Source organism: Dipodomys spectabilis, unplaced genomic scaffold (assembly GCF_019054845.1).
Source record: "Dipodomys spectabilis isolate Male_0828 unplaced genomic scaffold, ASM1905484v1 ptg000327l, whole genome shotgun sequence".
NCBI lineage: Eukaryota > Metazoa > Chordata > Mammalia > Rodentia > Heteromyidae > Dipodomys > Dipodomys spectabilis.
In genome coordinates, this window is record NW_024871004.1 from 996,414 (window position 1) to 1,016,442 (window position 20,029).

Genomic DNA, 20,029 nt, shown 5'->3' on the forward strand with positions numbered 1-20,029 from the left:
TCTCCACTGGCAGTTGTTTAATTTTATTTCCCTTTCATTTTTCTTCCCCTTCTCAGGGATCACTGCCTATAAGAACTTGATAGCAACTAGACTTAGATGGTTAAATGTAAATTGGAGCTGGCTTCTGAAATTCCAGGTGAGTTTCTTCAGGCCTGGGAGATTTTTCAGAGCCCTATGCACCTAATGCATTTTAGCTTTATTTTTATTTTTCACCTATATTTTTCTTCTTGTATTACTTCTAGATGCCTTTTATTTTCCCTTAGGACTCAAGCATAATTTTGGTTGCTTTTAGGTGTAATTATAGAAGGCCCAACTCATTTCAGTGACAGGAAGATTTATTATTTCACATAATAATAACCATGGTGGGGCTGGGGGTTTAGCCAGGGGAAGGGCGCCCGCCTGGCATGTGTGCAAGGCCCTGGGTTCAGTCCTCAGCCCTGGAAAAAAAAAGAAAAAAATAATAATAACCATAACACAAGGGAGACTGTAGAATCCATTAATTCAGTGGCTCAGTACTGTCTTCTTTTTTTGTCTTTTGTTTTGTGAGCCATGGGGCTTGAACTCTGGGCCTGGGCTTTGTCCCTGAGCAACTCAGCTCAAGGCTAGCACTCTACCACTTTAGCCACAGGGCCACTTCTGATTTTCTGGTGATTTATTGGAGATAAGAGTTTCACAGGTTTTCCTGCCTGGGCTGGCTTTGAACCATGATCCTCAGATCTCAGCTTCCTGAGTAGATAGGATTACAGGCCTGAGCCACTGGCACCTAGCCTGTCTTCTTATATTTATATTCCTACCATCTTTTTTTTTTTTTTGGGTCCGGTCGTGGGGCCTGAACTCTGGGTCTGGGCGTTGTCCCTCAGCTCTTCAGCTCAAGGCTAGCGCTCTACCACTTGAGCCACAGCGCCACTTCCGGCTTTTTTCTTTTTGCTTATGTGGTGCTGACGAATCGAACCCAGGGCCTCATGCATGCAAGGCAAGCACTCTACCATTGAGCTACCTCCCCAGCCCATTCCTACCATCTTTTGAATTGACCATACTGGGTATATTCTCCACAGGCTAAAGTTCATCATCCCAAGTTGGCTATTGCAGCACCAGACATCCCATGTAAACACAGAAACCAACAGAATGGATGATGAGACAAAATTGGGATTTGTTTGCAAAGAGGACTGAGAAGTGACCACTGAGGTGGTATCAATCCTTGATGAGAAACATATACCTTTTCTCTTTTGCTTGACAGGTTAAGAACAAATATCTTGTCATGGCATAATGAGATTACATACTGTGCCCTCAACTATTATTTCCTCATTTTATTTCCTTCTGCTCTCTATACTAGAAGGCCAAACAAGACCACTAGCTATTGTCAGAACTATGTACACCTCATTTTTACCTCCTTGTTCTAGGCAGGCTGAGCCTGTGCCTGAACCACACCCTGCCAATGTGGCCTGCCCTGCAGCTGTAGCATAAGACAAAAACGGCTAGAGTCAATAGTACAAGCAGAGCTTCTCCCTTGTTCCCTCCCAAGTATGTATTTTGAAAACAATCTTTTTATTTTTATTGCAAGATAAAACAGAAAATATAGCTGGCGCTGTTGGGTTATGCTTGTAATCCTAACTCATCAGCAGGCTGAGATTTTAGGATTAAGTTTCAAAGCTAGCTTGGGCAGGAAAGTCTGTGAGCCTCTTCTCTCCAACAAACCATCAAAAAGCCTGAAGTAAAGTGGTGGCTCAAGTGGTAGAGTGCCAGCCTTGAGCGAAACAGCTAAGAGACAGTGCCCAGGTCTTGAGTTCAAGCCTCAGAACTGGCACTCCCACTCAGGATCCATCCAGGATCCTGCTTTCCCTTGATCTGTCAGACCTCCTCTGCCTCCTCCAGTCTGTGACATTTCCACTGTCTTTTCTTTAGTATGAGCTTGACACTTTTGAAAAGGGCAGCTACTGATCCTGTGGGAAGCCTCCCAGTGTGACTTGGGTGGGTGTTTTTTTATTTTGGCTGGTCCTGGGGCTTGAACTCAGGGCCTGGGTGCTCTCTTTGAGCTAGTTATAGGCTATCACTCTACCACTTGGAGCTACAGCACCCACTTCCAGTTTTCTGGTGTTCACTGGAGATATGAATGTCACAGACTTTTCTCTCTGGGCTGGCTTTGGACCAACATCCTCAGATCTGAGCCTCCTTATTGGCTAGAATTCCATGGGTGAGCCACTGGAACCCAGCTAGGAATATATTGGTTTGTTTGTTTGTTTGTGCCTAATTTTATAACTGAATGAGAAAGCTCAGTTATGTCATATCAATTTCTGGTGTCTCATTGCCTGGATGTATCTTTGGTCATCTACTTAAGGTGATCCTTGCCAGTATTTTTCAGGATGAGGCCATTGTTTCTTACATGATAATTGGCAAATAACATGAGTCTATAGTTCAATTGTAAAGAGATTTTCTTCAAAGAGTATCTCTGTGTAGGTTTAGCTTAGGAAACAGATGGGAACCAGATGCTTTGCTTGAGATGGACATGGGCCAGGTTGGTATTCCAGCAAGATCTTCTGCCTCATCTCTAAATGGCCCAGCTTGTGAAGTGCCTGTGCTTCATCCTCAAGTTCTGTTTGAGAACCTAGCCTGATGTTGGAGATTTGCCTATAAGCTTTTCTGCAAGATAGTTTCCTTCCAAACTGACATTCACAAAGTGAGTTAGGTTTAATATAAGCAACACAAAATGGAACTGGTATCAAGCAGCATTTATTTAGTGTCTCTGTGTATCTGCTACTATGTTAAATCTAAGGAAGGTGAAAGTCATAGTCTCTGTCCATGAATCCAGCACCTTTTCTTCAAAGTATGATCCGTTGAGCTCCTGTTCTGACACAATTGTTTAACTACATTGGTTTTACTGTTCTCTTTAAATAGATTTTCACCTGTGAGACTCATCTTCAGTGAAACACCAAAAAAAATCTGGAAGTGGAGCTGTGGTTCAAGTGGCTAGGCCCTAGGCTAGAACAAAAAAGCTCAAGAGCAATGCCCAGGCCTTGGGTTCAAGCCCCACAAATGAGGTAAGAGGAAATTAGCAGCTACTAGATAAAACAGAAGGTTAAGAGGCCAGAGCTAGAGTGGCTCAAGCCTACGATTATAACTACCTAAGGAAGTTGAGATCTGAGGATCCAGATTTGAAGCCAGCCCAGGCAGACAAATCGGAGACTTATCTGGGGAAGGTTTATTTAGAATGATGGCTCTACTGAAACCACTGAAGCAGTAGAAAACATAGATTCTCTTTTTTTCTCTCCTGTCTCCCTTTTTCTTGTTCTTTTTTTCTTCTTTCTCTCTGCTTCCTTTCTCTCCTAGCATATGCTAGGCTAGACATCTAACCACTGTGTTTGATACCCAGCCACATGTTTGGATTTTTACATAATCCAATTCTCTCCAGGTGCCGGTGGCTCATGCCTGTAATCCTAGCTACTCAAGAAGCTGAGATCCAAGAATCAGGGTTCAAAGCCAGCCCTGGCAGGAAAACCTGTAAAACTCTTATCTCCAATAAACCACCAGAAAACCACAAGTGGCACTGTAGCTCAAATGGTAGAGTGCTAGCGTTGAGCTGAATTGCTCAGGGACAGTGCCCAGGCCCAGAGTTCAAGCCCCAAGACTGCCAAAAAAAAAAAAATCCAATCTCTTTACCTCTGAAAAGTTCCATTTTCCTTATATTTATAAACTTATACCTTTCTAGCTCTACAACTCCAGACTTCACACATTTACACTACTGAAGGATAAATAATGAGATGCATCTTTTTTAATGAGGGAAGGGGGGCTCATCTTAAAAACCACAAATCAAAGCATCTTACTCGTCTGCTTAGAAACCTACTGCCTTTTCCCATTAAGTTCCATATTAAGAGTTAAAACTATCCTGAGCTGGGCATAGGTTGCTAATGCCTGTAACCATAGCTACTTAGGAGTCTAATGTTTTGGGATAATAGTTCGAGATGAGCTTGGGCCAGAAAATCTGAGATTCATCTCCAATTAACCACACACACACACACACACACACACACACACACACACAGAGAGAGAGAGAGAGAGAGAGAGAGAGAGAGAGAGAGAGAGAGAGAGAGAGAGAGAGAAACAACTTTATCCCATCTTATAAGCTCGACGAGCCATGGTGTTCAAGTCCCAGACCTCCTCTTATTTATCTTTTTGCAAACCTCCTCCCCCTCATTTTTTTGTGCCAGTCCTAGGGCTTAAACTCAGCATCTGGACACTGTCGCTGTGCTTCTTTTTCTCAAGGTTAGTGCTCTACAGTTTGAGCCACAGCATCACTTCTGGCTTTTTCTGTGTATGTGGTACTGAGGGATCGAACCCAGGGCTTCATGCATGCCAGGCAAGCACTCTATCACTAAGCCACATTACAATCCCCTTGACCCGTTTTTTTGCAGCATTTTTTTCTTTTTCTTTTCTTGGATTACTAAAATTTGTTAAGGCCTTTGCATTTGCTAGTTAGTTCTCCCTCACCTTCTCCTGCCCAATTCATATAACTAAACGTCCTTGCAAACACTTTGCTACTGGCCTGGACAGCCCTGTTCTGCCCATTTGGGCCTTGCCAATCAGTGGCTTGGGTAATCCCTGACCTCAGGATAGTTGGGAGGGTACTTAGCGCTCAGTACCTGTTGGAGGGTCAGATCTTCAAAAACACAAATGCAGATGGACACCCCCAGTCTCCTTTTCCCAGCTGACATCACTCCAGTGACTATGGTCAGCCAAACTTTAAACCACCCGGTTGGTGCCCAAACTCAATGAACCAGAGCCCAGCCACTTCAGTCCAAAGAAGAACCCGGACCCAGAAGTATACCTGGCCAGACCCACCCCACAGGGGGAAGTATTTCCCAGGCATTGGGAGCACACTTTGTAGGCATCAGCAGTGGCTATGTGCAGGCATCAGCAGTGGCTATGTGCTGGCTGGGTGCCTGCTACTCCCCAAGTTGAGGTCAACAGGAGCAAGTTGCTGGTAAGCCTTGATTGCTGAGAAGGGTAAAGGAGGGAAAAGGCAGCCTGATGGTAGGAGTGAGAGACACAAAGCATATGCATTTTGGTTCCTTAAAAATATGAATCCCTTTGGCTTATTTTTTCTTAATTTACTGGCATATTTCTCTTTACCAATTCATCATAAAATACCCAGAAAACTTAGGAAACCATTAAATAATGCAATTTCACTTTCACCTACCTGTTATTTATTTATGTTTGCTGCGAGATGATGAATTTATTGAGAGTAGAGTATCTACATTCCTTCTACTAATAATATTAACAGCATAAACAATAGAAACTCTTTGTCTTCCATCCTAACACATTCTAGATGATCTTTTATTTTCTTTTTTGGTCGGTCCTGGGGCCTGAACTCTGGGCTTGGGTGCTGTCCCTCAAGTCTTCAGCTTAGGGCTAGCACTCTACCACTTGAACCACAGTGCCACTTCCGGCTTTTTCTGCTTATGTGGTACTGAGGAATTGAACCCAGGGCCTCATGCATGCAAGGCAAGTACTATACCATTGAGCCACCTGGCCAGCCCCTCTAAATGATTTTTAATCATGTAGATTCAAATTTAGATGGTGTTGACCAAAGTATAGAGATTTCCATTGTTTCCTGTTTCAGAGTATGTCTTAATCTCATATGGAGTTAAATGAATTACATTTCTATAATGATATATTTTGTATGTATTACATATAGTGCATGCATTACACAGAGTATACAACACACACACACACACACACACACACACACACACACACATGTATACATACAGCTTAGCTCCAAGGTATCTTAAAGTTGCCTTCTGATTTCATGCCTTGGGATTCTTTTTCTTCCCGGTATTTTAATGGCTCCAGGCAACTGGTATCATGTATACCTTTGAGCTTTCTCATGGATTGTTTTTATACCTTTGAACACTCTCTCTGGCATTTTCACCTGTCACAGTCTGATGTATGTCTCATGGCAGGTATTTGCAGATGACTATGGGCCTAATCAAGTTAACATAAATGAGTGAATTGAATTCAAGTGTCAATTTTGAGGTGCAGGAGCATTGCCTAAAAGGACCAGTAGCTATTTGGCATGAAGTAGTTATTAACCAGTCACTATAGAGTCTTTGTTGCTAGATCTTTCAGTTTTCAAGGGAAATTGGACACTTGCACTTTTGTATGAAGACTGGTTTTTAAACATGGAACTCATTTAAAAGTTTAGGCACTATATAGATAAATTAAAAACATCTCTAGGCTAGCTTTGACACTCCAAGCTCTAGACTTGTGTTTGGTTCTTTGTGTATGAATCATGTCTCCTGATTCAAATGGGTGTTTTCCTTTCTGTTAGCATTTTTGGTATGTATCTTAATTATAGTAGTGTGCTAGTCTTTCTGCCTTAGTTGTTAATAAATTTTTAAAATTTGTTTGAAACGTTTGTTGTCATATATTGGCTCTTTCATACATGTAGTCCATCTCTCTATAAAATAGGTTTATACATACCTGTGTGTATGGGTGAAGGAGGGTGAAAGAGAAAGAGAGAGAGCACAAGAGAAGAGGGTGAAGGAAAGAGGAGGAAATACATTTATTCTCTCATGCTATTTGATTCTCCTTCTCTTCTTCTGGAAGGAATTAGATTGGGTAATTGAATTGCTGCTTAAAAGTTGATCTGAGGTGCAGGGAATGTGGTTTAGTAATAGTGCTTGCCTACCATGCATGAAGCCCGTTGTTCAGTTCCTCAATACCACATACACAGAAAAATCTAGAAGTGAGGCTGTCTCTCAAGGGTTAGAGTGCTAGCCTTGAGCAAAAAAAGCTCCAGGACAGTGCCTAGGCCTTGAGTTCCAGTTCCAGGACTGGCAAAAAAATGTTAAAGTAGGAATTCAATGGATATAGCCAAATGGTGGAGCTCTTCCCTGGTATGTGTGGGGTCCTAAGTTCTATCGCTAGCCCTGTAAAAAAAAAAGTAAGTATAAAATATAAGTCAATCGTCATCTCTTTTGTCACATCAAATGTTCCAATACTAACAGAATTTTGGTATATTTATGATGAATATTTTTAATAATAGCAAAAGGCCCACAATAGTGTTTTATACTTATAATCCTAGACACTCCAGAGAAGACGATAGGAGGATTAAGGTTTAAGAGCAGACCAAACAAAAAGTTAGTGTTTCAGAGATAGCAAGCATGGTAGTGTATGCCTGTAATCTCAGGTACTTGAGAGGCAGAGGTAAGAAATTCATGGTCTGAGGCTTGCCTAGACAAATTGGGAAACCCTATCTAAAAAACAAAAGCAAAAGGATGAGGGACATCTTTTATTCCCTAGGGCCACCACTACAACTAGGAAACAAAATACTAAAAACCTGTTCTGACAGAAATGTTTTTGGATAGATTAAATCTCTGGAAGAGTTTTAGTAGGAAGTGATTACTAAAGATTTTAAAGGATAGTCAGTAAAAGGGGAAATGAACCTCCTCACAATGAAAAACTTGCTCAGGGAAAGACTCTAGGAAGGCAGGAAAAAGATAAACTATAAACTAGCATGAAATATTTGCAATCCATATAGTAGAGGAATTAAATCTCCAATAAACAGTGTTCTCAAGTCTCTGTAGTACATAATGATAAAAACCAAACCATAATGATTGGATAATGACCAAAAGATACAAATAAATGTTTCACTGAAGAATATATACTCAGCAAATAAGCACATAAAAGGATGCCTTGGTCCCAGCTGTTAGAGGAATGCAATTTAAAAGGCTCAGTGAGGTACCACTACGTACCTATTTGAATGGTTCAATCAAACTAGTGACAACACAAGGTTGATCAGAATTCAGGGGAACTTGATTATTCATACATTGCCACTAGGAAAATGAAGAGATAGTTTACTTGGGAAAAGAATAGAACAATACCTTGTTTTGAGACAGTCCTGTGGATTGAGCTCAGTGCCACGGCACTATCCCTGAGCTTTTTTCCTCAAGTCTAGCGCTCTACCACTTGACCCACAGTGCCAGTTTCTGTGCATGTGGTACTGAAGAATCAAACCCAAGGCTTCATGCATGCTAGGCAAGCTTTCTACTGCAAAGGCACATGCCCAGCCTAACAGTAACATTTAAAACTAAACTGAGTAGCCCAAGAGAAAGCTTTGGTTCCCATAAACACCTATACATAAGCTTTCTGAATCATCTTATTTCTGTGATCGTCCCAAAGTACATTTATACCATGGACTATTCAGAAACAATTAAAAAAAGTCTTAATAGAAGTGGGTCTGGAGGGACTTAAATGCTGTGTAAAAAATTCTTAACAAGTGGCATGCTATGTAATTTCATCTATACTTCTTGAAGTGACAAAGTTTCAGTTGAAATCTGTTGAAATCTGAAGATTGGTGGATTCTGCCACAATGAATTATGCTTCAGTTATGGAAGCTGTTATTAGGAGAACCTGGGGGAAGATCTGTGGGATCTTGTTTGTATTAATTTACTAATGTCCCTGCCTGTGACTCTGTGAAAGTGTCAAAAGATTTAGACAAATAATGTATACTAAAAAAGCTGACCTCAATCACTTTTTTCCCTTGGGCTTTCTGATAAAGATGATCCTTGAGACTCCAGTGATAACTGAAGATGGAAACTGGGAGTCAGTGGAGAATTCTGAGTCTGTGAAGAGTAGTGAATCTGTTGACCAACATGCCAATCAAGAAAGTTAATGGAAGCTGTAGTGCCCAGTTGAAAAGACCAGATGTTGGGTCTTCCAGGGACCCTGAGACTTCAGAAGTTCTCCCTTTTCAGGTATTACAGACAGCCACTGACTAGAATCTCTATTTTTTTTGTGGGTCATGGGGCTTTGAGCTCTGGGCTTGGGCGCTGTCCCTGTGCTTTTCAGCTTAAGGTGAGCACTCTACCACTTGAACCACAGCACCACTTCCGGTTTTTCTAATGGTTTATTGGAGATAAGAGTCTCATGGACTTTCCTGCCTGGGCTAGCTTTGAACTGTGATCTTCAGATCTCAGATACTCAGCCTCCTGAGTAGCTAGGAAAACAGGTGTGAGCCTCTGGTGCCCAGCTAGAATCTCTATAAAATATTGGGATTTAAAAATATTGGGGTTAACCTGGTACCCGTGGCTCACACCTGTAATCCTAGCTCCTGAGGATGCTTAGGTCCAGATGAAATGCAGATTCAATTTCCAACTAAATTTCAGCAAAATGCTACACTAGAGGTATGGCTCAAGTGGTAGAGTGCCAGTCACGAGCAAGCAAACCAAACGTGTGAGGCCCTGGTACAAGGAAAAAGAAGTTGGGGTTAAGAGACTCAAGCTCAATGCTAATTTAGGATTGAACTTCTTTACTTGTTTTTACAACCATTAATAATAGTTTTTCAGTTCTATAAATGCCATCAGCAGTGATTACCTTTGCTGCATGGTGCCTACATGATGAAAACATGCACGTGTCTGTCAGTCAAGCAGTGCATTAAGCAAATATTATTTGGTTCCCCATACTTTGGCAAATAATTAGATAACTTACGTATATTATACTCTTGCTCTCTAATTTTTCATACTTTCTTGTGTCTTCCCTCCCATGCTCATTTACTGGGACAGTAGGAAACTTTCCAAAGATATATCCCAGGCCAGATGGGGATATTGGGGCAGCTGGAACAAGTCCTTGCTCTCCTCAGGCTCAGCTACAGTAGCCACTGTGTGTAAGATCATCAGTCATTTCATGACTGTCTGTGTTCGTTTACATTGTTACAAGGGACTTTGTTAATAAATCTCCTTCTACATTTGTTCAAGGGACTTATTGTTTGAAGACAAGTGATCATGAGATAGATGATAGACATCGCAAGTATAATTGTTAGCATTTTCTTATTAGAATGAAGTCTAGGAATTGCTATAAATGTCTGTTCTTTAGTGATGATGTATCAGAGTTTTTGTATAAAAAATGTTATACTAAGGAGATATTTCCAAGGATTAATAACCCTAATTGTTAAAAATAAACTGTCTTATAGCTATCATGATTTTAGACACATGGACTTTGATATTACATTATTGAAATTTAGTTTGTTTAGTTTGGGTAATAAAGAGCAACACATTTTGATTTTTCTCTAGGACAAGATACTTCAAATATCATTGAAAAGGCAGAGACTTCCCTTGGAATCCCTAGTCCCAGTGAGATTTCAGCCGAAGTCGAACATCCTGGAGGTCTGTATATGGAAACATTAAGTCCTAGGATACTTTGGATTCAGTAGCTAGCTTGTGCATTTTTGATACTAAGGACATGGGGATATTCTACAGGTGTGGTGTGTTGTCTTGTGAATCCAGCTGCCAGTTAGAGGTCTGTGTCTTATAACTGCTCATATCCCTCTACTCTGCATCTGAAGTAATTTCAAGGACTGCTACATATTAAAATTATATTGTCGGGAGGGGGGAGGCTGGGAAGGGAGGTGAAGGGTAAACAAAGGAGGAGGCTGCAATGCTTGGTAAGAAATGTATGCATTATCCTGCCCATGTAATTGTAACCCCTCTGTACAGTATGTTCTCAAATAAAATAAAATAAAATTTAAAAAAAAAATTATATTGCCATATATGTTGAATATAAGAATTGCTTAGCACTTTGTTTGGCAACCAGGGCTAGGTGAATTTAAATCTGTCAGGACCAAAAAGTATTTTTGTTCATTTAGGGCTATTTTTTTGCCTTTTGTTTTTTGTTTGTTTGATTGTTTTTCTGCCTTTTGTTTTTTGATAACTGGGCATTGAACCCAGGATGTTTTTCACTAGCTAGGCAAGTGTTTTGCCATTGAGCTGAGGTACATTCATGCCTTTTTTCTATTTTTTTTTTTTTTTTGCATTTTTTTTGCATTTGATCTACTGAGGGGCATCTGAGTTGGTTCCATATCTTAGCTATGGTAAATAATGCTGCAGTAAACATAGTTGTGCTGGTAGCTTTAGGATGGTCTTGTTTGTGATCATTTGAGTATATGCCCAAAAATAGGATTGCTGGGTAATAGGGGAGCTCTATGTAGTCTTTTGAGGAACCTCTATACTACTTTCCAAAGTGGTTGAACAAGTTTACACTCCCACTAACAATGCAGTAAGGTTCTGTACATATCCTCTCCAGCATCTGTTTTATTAGAGTTCTTGATTCTAGCCATTCTAACTGGGGTGAGGTGGTATCTCAATGTTGTTTTGATTTGCCTTTTTTTTTATGGCTAGGGTGGTTGAGCATTTCTTCATGTGTCTATTGGCCATTCTTATTTCCTCTTCAGAGAAGTTTCTCTTTAAGTCTTTAGCCCACTTATTTATTGGGCAGTTGTTTCTTTGAGCATTCGTTGTTGGAGGATTTGATTTTTTGAGTTCCAGGTATATTTTAGATATGAGACCCTTGTCTGTTGTATGGCTAGTGAAGTACTTCTCCCCATCCATGGGCTTTCTATTGATCTTGCTAACTATGTCCTTTGCCATGCAAGAAGCTCTGCAATTTCATGCAGTCCCATTTGTCCAATCTTTCTTTGATTTGTTGTGTTTCTGGGTCTCTTTTAAGAAAAATTTGGCCTGTGCCAAGGTTTAGTCTTGAAAGTTTGTAATGATCAAAAGGAAACCTGCACTTCTAATCCATATGGAAAAGTTTTGAAGACCAGTTTGTTTTCTTCATCTCTCATAGCCCTTATTGTTTCTCATTTAATACTCTGTGCTCATCTCTATCATTTTTCTCTGGAAGCAGATTTATTCTACCTGTCTTTCTCCATCTTCAGAGTTATATTGTGTCTTGGCATACATACCTATCAGATACTAATAGGTTCCACTATCACTACTTGTGAATACCTAAGAGAGAACTGGATTGACCTACTTTCGGGTCCATAGTGCATGGGTCAGTAGAATGGAGAGATAACTTTATCGGACATGGCAAATTACTCCATATATGAGGCACTGTTCTTAATGATGCTTGCATAAGTGAGGCTACTTTGTCTGTGACTAACACACTATGTGTTTAAAAATGAATTTATTTTTCTCCCTGAACAACTCTACAAATAGAGTATTGCATGTTATTTTGGCTAATGTAGGGGCCTGGTATCTTCACTTTTATTTGTTGGGTTCTTTATGATTTTGTAATTGTTGTCAGATCATGCTGTGAGTGCAGGTATGGTATTCTCAAACAGATAAGCTCTATTTCAGGAGTTACAGAGACAGGAAATTTCATTTCTCCTCATGCTCCCAGCAGCTAGAATGGTTTAATGTCTAACTCTGATGCTTTGAGATGTTGGAAGATTAAAGTGTTGGCATTTTCAGAAATTTTTATCAGTAATTGCTTTTAGTGGGCAAGGAAAACAGGAGTTAGAAGTATGTTTAGATAGTAAACAGCAGTGATTTCTTAAGACTTGAAGGATATTTGTCATTCAGAGCCATGTTTTAGAAGGGGAATAAAAATCATGGAGAACCCTGGGAAGAGTGGCTAGTATTAATGTCTTAAAAAGTTAGAGAGTTAATGGATCATGAATATGAAAATCTAAGGAAAGGAGATAGGGAGAATACACCTTTTTTATACCTTTGAAGACTAGCATGGAGAACAGAATTTAGGTTGTGTTTACTTGTGTCTCATGAGTAGAGAACTCCCACTACTCAGTGGACGTTTTATGGACTTAGATTTTAGTTGAATATTAAGTGTACCAGAATAGAATGGGTGGCTTTTTCATCCTAACGTCTTTCCCATCTTCTAAAATTTCTAAGCATTAATTTCACTGTGAAGGAAAGTATACCGGAGATGGGTCTTTTTTAGAAGTTTGAGATAAAAGATACCAATGAAATCACTTGGACATCTTTTTTGAAATTTTGTCATGTTCCTTTAAGGATGTTGTCTTCTGCTTTCTGTGTGTGTGTGTGTGTGTGTGTGTGTGTGTGTGTGTGTGTGTGTGTGTGTGTGTGTGTGTGTGTGTCTGTCTGTCTGTCTGTTTGGTGTTCCTGGGGCTTGAAGTCAGGGCCTGGGTGCTGTTCCTGACCTTTTTGCTCAAGGCTGAGTAGCTAAGATTATAGTTGTGAGCTACCGGTGCCCAGACTCTTTCTTTTTTAATGTGTATGTTCTGGCACTGGAGCTTGAATTCCGTCTTCACAGTCTACCTTGTCTCCCTCCTCCACAGCTGGCACTTGAACCCTGCCTCTGGTTTTTGCGGGATAAATAAATGGAGATGAAAGTCTCACACTCTTCTGCCCTGGTGGCTTTCCATTGTGATCTTTAGATCTCAGCCCAGAGTAGCTAGGACCATAGGCATGAGTCACCAGTGACCCTGTCCTGCTTTCCCAATTCAGATTCATACTTAAAAACGTTTTAACTATTACTAAAAGATACGGGTTACAGTTATATAAGTTGGGTAAAGAGTACATTTCTTTTTTATCAGTCATGGACATGAACTCTGGGCCTGGGCGCTGCCTCTCACCTCTAGAGCTCAAGGCTAGTTAGTGCTCTACTACTTGAGCCACAATGCCACTTCTAGTTTTCTGATGGTTTATTGGAGATAAGAGTCTCACAGACTTTGATGCCAGGGCTGGCTTTGAAGCACAATCCTCGGATCTCAGCTTCCTGAGTAGCTAGGATTACAGGTGTGAGCCACTGGTGCCCTGCTAAGAGTACATTTCTTTTTGGACAGCGTCACCATTTCCTTCTCTGTTAGGCTTGTTTAGAGGGAGTCTAGTGTGGCCTTCAATCTTTTTTTAATTTTTATTTTTTTATTGTGATTGATTACATAATTTCCCAAATTTCACAGTATTGTGGGATAGTGATGCGGTTAAAGTCACAAACACATTGTAACTTTCCTGGAGCAAATTGTCTATTATGGTCTATAACATTTATGAGTTCTATGAGCTTTGTGATACAGTTATTTCTTCCGCATTGGGTGGTATGTACATTTCTTTTGTTTTGCATAGCATCAGCTGTTCCCTCTTTCCCATTTGTTCCCTCCCTCCCATAGTTGCCATTAAGTTGCTTAGTTCATTTTGGTCAATGTCCTGTGCAGCTGATGGGTCCCACTGTTGCATGTTTTTCCCTGATTCCCTCTAGTTCTGTGTCATCTTCCTGGTTCCCCTCTGGTGTACACATATATACCATACATGTGATCAGCAGCATGGAGTTATTTAGTAGTGGTTTGATCAGATGAGTGGAAGTTCTTCGTTTCTTAAGTCTTGTTAATTTTGTCGTATCACCTAACATTTTGGATTTAACATCCACTTATCAGGGAGACCATATACCATTTGTCTCTTTGCTTTTGGCTTACCTCGCTCACCATGATTTCTTCTAGCTCCATCCATTTCCCTGCAAATGTCATTATTTTGTCATTTCTAATGGCTACATAATATTCCATTGTGTATAGATACCACAATTTTTGGATCCATTCATCTGTGGTGGGGCATCTGGGTTGTTTCCATATCCTAGCTATTGTGAACAGTGCTGCAATAAACTGGAGGTGCATGTGTCCTTGTATACTGGTTCCTGTTGTTCAGGATAGATGCCTAGAAGTGGTATGACTGGGTCATAAGGGAGGTCAATATTTAGCTTTCTGAGGACCCTCCAGACTGCTTTCCAAAGTGGTTGTATAAGTGTACATTCCCACTAGCAGTGTAATAGGGTTCCTCTTTCTCCGCATCCCCTCTAGCATTTGTCATTGCCTGACTTGTGGATATGGGACATTCTGACTGGGGTAAGGTGGTATCTCAGGGTTGTCTTTATTTGCATTTCCTTCACAACCAGGGATGGTGAACATTCCCTCATGTGTTTCTTTGCCATTTTTATCTGTTCATCTGAGAAGTCTCTCTTTAGTTCCCTTGCCCATTTAGTAATTCGTTTGTTAGGTTTGGGAGGGATTAGTTTCTTTTTTTTTTTAATTTATTTTTTATTGTGAAAATACTGTACAGAGGGGTTACAATTACATGGGCAAGATAATGAGTACATTTCTTATCAAGCATTGTAGCCTCCTCCTTTGTTTCCCCTTCCCATCCCTTCCCATCCTCCCCCTGGCCCCCTCACCTAATCCTCCCCCCCCCAAAGTTGTAAAGTTCGTTTTTGACATAACAACTTGTACTTCTCATTGTTGCAATGGGTCCACCTATATCCTCATTTAAACGACTTGTTTTTCCCCTTCCCCTGGGATTAGTTTCTTGAGTTCCCTGTATATACTGGATATTAACCCCTTGTTTGATATATTGCTGGTAAATATTTTTCCCAATTAGTTGGTTGTCTTTTTAGCTTGGTTGCGATAGCTTTAGCTGTGCAGAAGCTTTTTATTTTAAGGTAGTCCCATTTGTCGAGTCACTCTCCCAATTTGTTGTGACTCTGGGACTCTGTTCAGGAAGTTTCTTCCTGTGCCTATAAGTTCAAGTGTCTCTCCTACTCTGTCCTGAAGTAGTTTCAGAGATTCAGGTTTAATGTTAAGATCTTTAATCCATTTTGAGTTGATGTTGGTGCATGGAGATAGGCTGGGGTCCACTTTTAGTCTTCTGCATGTGGCCGCCCACTTTTCCCAACACCAGTGGTTGAAGAAGCTTTGTTTCTTCCATTGTATGTCTTTTAGCCTTCAATCTTAAGAACTAGTTTATCTTTACTGCTGTGCCCTGATTCCTCTGAATTCACTCTTATTCCTCAGGTTTTCAGTGAAATCTGTTCACTTTGGTTGTTTAAAAACCAGATGTTTCAGCATAGCTTGAGCTATGGCGATTGTGTTGCTTACTACTTATGCTACTTCTCCCAACTGTGTGATGTTACCTAGTGTTTGAACAGTGTATTACTCAGATAAAGACAAATCAACACATCTGTAGATTCTTGGAACATTTTACTTATATAGCTGCATCCTCTGAAGTTTTTTGACTTTAACGTGGTAGCTGCTTCAGCCTTACCTGATGCCAGACTTTATCCCTGACTTACATTGCCTGTGAGTGTTCTGTTGTCTGTAGGTTCTCCTCTGTGTGTTGGGGTTTGGAACTTTTCTCTAGGCAGAAAGCCCAGCTGTGGGGTTGACTTTGTTTCTCTTTTCTCCTGGACCAAAGTGGTTTTTTTTGTCTTTTTGTGTAGTATCTAAAAATAGTTCTTTCTTCTATTTTGTCTGTTTTTCTAGTTGCTGTATAGGAAGGCAAGTGTAGAACTTGAAAGCAAAAGTTCTCTCCATAATAGAGTGCTTGATATAATATAGTTAAATTACTTGGTGTACTAGTTGATCTAGTATAAGATTTTTAAAGGTAAACAGAACTAATTATTCTTGAAACATACTCATCTTTGTAATGTATATTGATTCCCATACTAAGAATCCGCATAGTCTTTTAGGACAAAGTTGAGCTATAATTTTCATACAGTAAAACTTTTTTCTGCAATATGACTTTGTGTTGAGAAATAATGGTTATGTTTATACTGTATAATCACAGTATATTGTGATGCACAGATACAGAATATTTTCTGTATTTGTATGGCTCACTGAGATATAAGAATATTTTCATTATCTGAGGGAGTTCCTTCATGCCAGTTTGTAGCCACACCTTTCTGTCTGTTCACAGCATTTGCCAACCATTGATCTGTTTCTGACTATAGTTTCCCCTTGTTTTGAAAAATGTTTACTATGTGCAGATCAATACTTTTTTTTCTTTTGCCAGTCCTGGGGCTTGAACTCAGGACTTAAGTGTTGTCCCTGACCCTTTCTGTACTTAAGGCTAGCACTCTACCACTTGAGCCACAGGACTATTTCCTAAATTTTTTGAGATGTCATTTGGAAATAAGAATCTCATGGACTTTCCTGCCTGGGTGGCTTCGAATGTGATCTTTAGCTCTCAGTCTTCAGAGTAGCTGAGAAGCTAAGATTGCAGGCACGAGTCAGCGGACCACCATTGCCTGGCTATTGTAACCTTTCTTTCTTTCTTTCTTTCTTTTGGCAATATGAAGTACCACTTGAGCCACATCCTTAGTCCTTTCTTCTGCATGCCTCTATCTATCTACCTATCTACCTATCTACCTGTCTGTCTATCTATCTATCTATCTATCTATCTATCTATCTATCTATCTATCTATCTATCTATCTATCTATCTATCTATCTACAGGGAGTAGTTATTTATTTTGATCTATATTCTCAGAGATGTCAGTTCAAAATGGCAGGGAGGGCATGGCAAAGCAGAATCAATCATATCATGGCAACTAGAAAGCAAAAATAGCTAGTTTGTTTTTGGATCTGATCATCGGTTTTGCTTGTGCTGGCTTTGGACTACAATTCTGCCTCTACTTTGTAAGCAGCTGTGATTACAGGCATACACTGTGTCTTTGGATTCTCTTTTTATTCTTTTCACTGTGTAGCCCGAGCATCCTTGAATGGATATGAATGTAGCTTAGGCTCGCCTCAGACTCACAATACTCATACCTTAGTCTCTGGAGTATTGGCATTATAGGCATGCACTACAATATTTGGTTATACTTTAGCTTTATGCTTTATATTTTTTCTTAATTTTCATACTGAAAATTAAAACAGTGAATTTTCATACTGTGAACTTGTTCAGAATCTTTAAGAGATAGTATGCCCCTTCTAGGAAGATAACTATAGTCCTGACTTTTATCTTAGATTAATTTTGTTTGCTTTTATACTTTACATACTTATAGTATATTTTGTATCTAGCTTCTTCCACAACATTTTTGTATCATTTGACCATGTTGTATTTTGGATGTGGTATTCCATTTTGTCACTATGTCATATTTTATTTATCCCACAGTTGTTAAGCATTGAAATAGTTTCCATGTTGTAGCTATCACAAATACTGCTGCTCTGAATATTTTTGTTTATGTCTTTATTTTTGGCCAATACTGGGGCTTGAACTCAGGGCCCAGGCACTGTCCCTGAGCTTCTTTTGCTCAAGGCTATCACTCTACCACTTGAGTCACAGTGCTATTTCCTGTTGTACTGAGGAATTGTTCACAGGGATTCATGCATGCTAGGCAAGCACTGTACAATTAAGCTGTCTTCTGATGAACCACTACGCATATGTAGCATAGTAGATACTGGCCAGCAGTTTTCCAAAGAGGAGAACCTACTATGGTTCCACATGCGGTGTGTATTTATTTCCCTTGCTGTTCCACATTCTTCCCAGTACTTAGTATTGTAAGTCACTCTTAAAGAATTGAAACATATAAATGGTTGGCACTGGTGGTTCATGCTTGTAAACCTAGCTCTTCAGGAAGTTGAGATCTGGGGTTGTGGTTCAAAGACAGCCCAGGCAGGAAAATCTGCAAGACTCTTCTCTCTAATGAACCAGCAAACAAAGTAGGAAGTGGAGCTGTTCCCCAAGTGATAGAGTACTATCCTTGAGGAAAAAAGCTCATAGACATCACCTAGGCCCTGAGTTTTAAGTCCCTGGACTGTTACAAACCCCCCACAATACATGCAAATGTATTTTCCCAGTATAGTAGTAATGACATTTATGTTGCTTTCTAGGGAAAGGACATTATTAGTGGGAGTTTAGATGCCTTAGAATTCATTGGGAAGAAGACAATGGATGTAATAGCAGAACGGGATCCTGTATTATCCTGTATTTAAAATGACTAAGGGTTTGATGAACCGGAATTCTGCACTGTCTCAGGTACTGTTACCTTTACTGGTTTGATTGATGTTTTCTGTTGTTTGTGTGTTTTTTTTTTTAAATTTGAATTTTTCCCTTTGTTACCTTGGGACTTTGTTAGTGTGTTTTCTTGTAAAGAATTATCAATGCATTATAAAATTAAGGCATTTTTTATGGGCTGGATTTTTTTATGGGTTTGTCTAATGCTTAGACAAACAGCCAGCTCTTTTCTTTCTGCAGTCGCCTCTGTCAGTGCAGTACAAAATCCTGAGCGCTATCAAGATTACTTATTAGGTTACTGTTGAAACCACTTTTGGAAATGCATGTGGCTCCTTAGGTGCTGCTGTCTAGCATCAAATTTTGTTTAGCTTCTTTTTTTTTCTATGCAGCTCCTGATCCTTAGTGAATTTGATTTGCTGTATCAGGAATGAAGGGTAGTACTTTATACTGGAACTTAACTTTGCTTCTTTCCACTCTTAAAAACTTTCCCTTGAGCTCTTATTATTTGCTGCATCTATGCTTCCATCTCTTTTTAGGTTTTACAGTAAGAGGCCAAGGAAAAAGAAGAGCTAAGGACCTCCAATGAGGTAGCCATGGAAACAGACAAGAAAACTCATTGTGAGCTACCCTTTGATGAACTTCAAGAACATCTAGAAGTTCTGGCGATGCTTTCCCAAGAAAGTGAAATAAAGGTAATTCCAATCCCAAACTCCCAGCTGAAAAGAGTCTTCAAAGAAAAAACGTTGCATGGTTTCTTTTCACTTTGTATGTTTGGAAGATGAAATGTGTCTCTGAAGGAGATGTGGGTCGCTGGAAATATTATAATAGAAGAAAAATATCCCCTACTGTTTAATTGTTAGAAATAGTGAGTAAGTCAAATGTTATTTCTCTTAAAATTATAGAAAAAGAACAGGGCTGGGAAGGTGGCTCAGTGGTAGAGCGCTTGCCTTGCATGCCTGAGGCCCTGGGTTCGATTCCTCAGCACCACATAAGAAAAAGAACAGAGGTCTTAGTATAAGATATCCTTTTCTTTCACCTTAGTCTTTCATTTTCTGTTTTTTCTCCAGTGTCATGGGTTTTTAGCTGTCAAAAAGCCTGTTATAGCTGCTAATTTGTATATAATTTCCTGTTAGTTCATCTCCTCTGATAATCTAAGCCAATCTTTCTTCTTCTTCTTCTTCTTCTTCTTCTTCTTCTTCTTCTTCTTCTTCTTCTTCTTCTTCTTCTTCTTCTTCTTCTTCTTCTTCTTCTCCTCCTCCTCCTCCTCCTCCTCCTCCTCCTCCTCCTCCTCCTCCTCCTCCTCCTCCTCCTCCTCCTCCTCCTCCTCCTTCTCCTTCCTCTTCCTCTTCTCTTCTTCTTCTTCTTCTTCCTCTTCTTCTCCTTCTCCTTCTTCTCCTTCTTCTCCTTCTCCTCCTTCTCCTCCTCCTCCTCCTTTTCCTCCTTCTCCTCCTCCTTCTCCTCCTCCTTCTTCTCCTTCTTCTCCTTCTTCTTTTTTCTTCTT

General features: G+C 40.0%; 1 pseudogene; it reads left to right on the top strand.

Moving 5' to 3' along the window:
- Window positions 1-8,651: 8,651 nt before the first annotated feature.
- The window catches only part of LOC122128256, a 29,085-nt pseudogene continuing 17,707 nt past the window's right edge, over window positions 8,652-20,029 (top strand).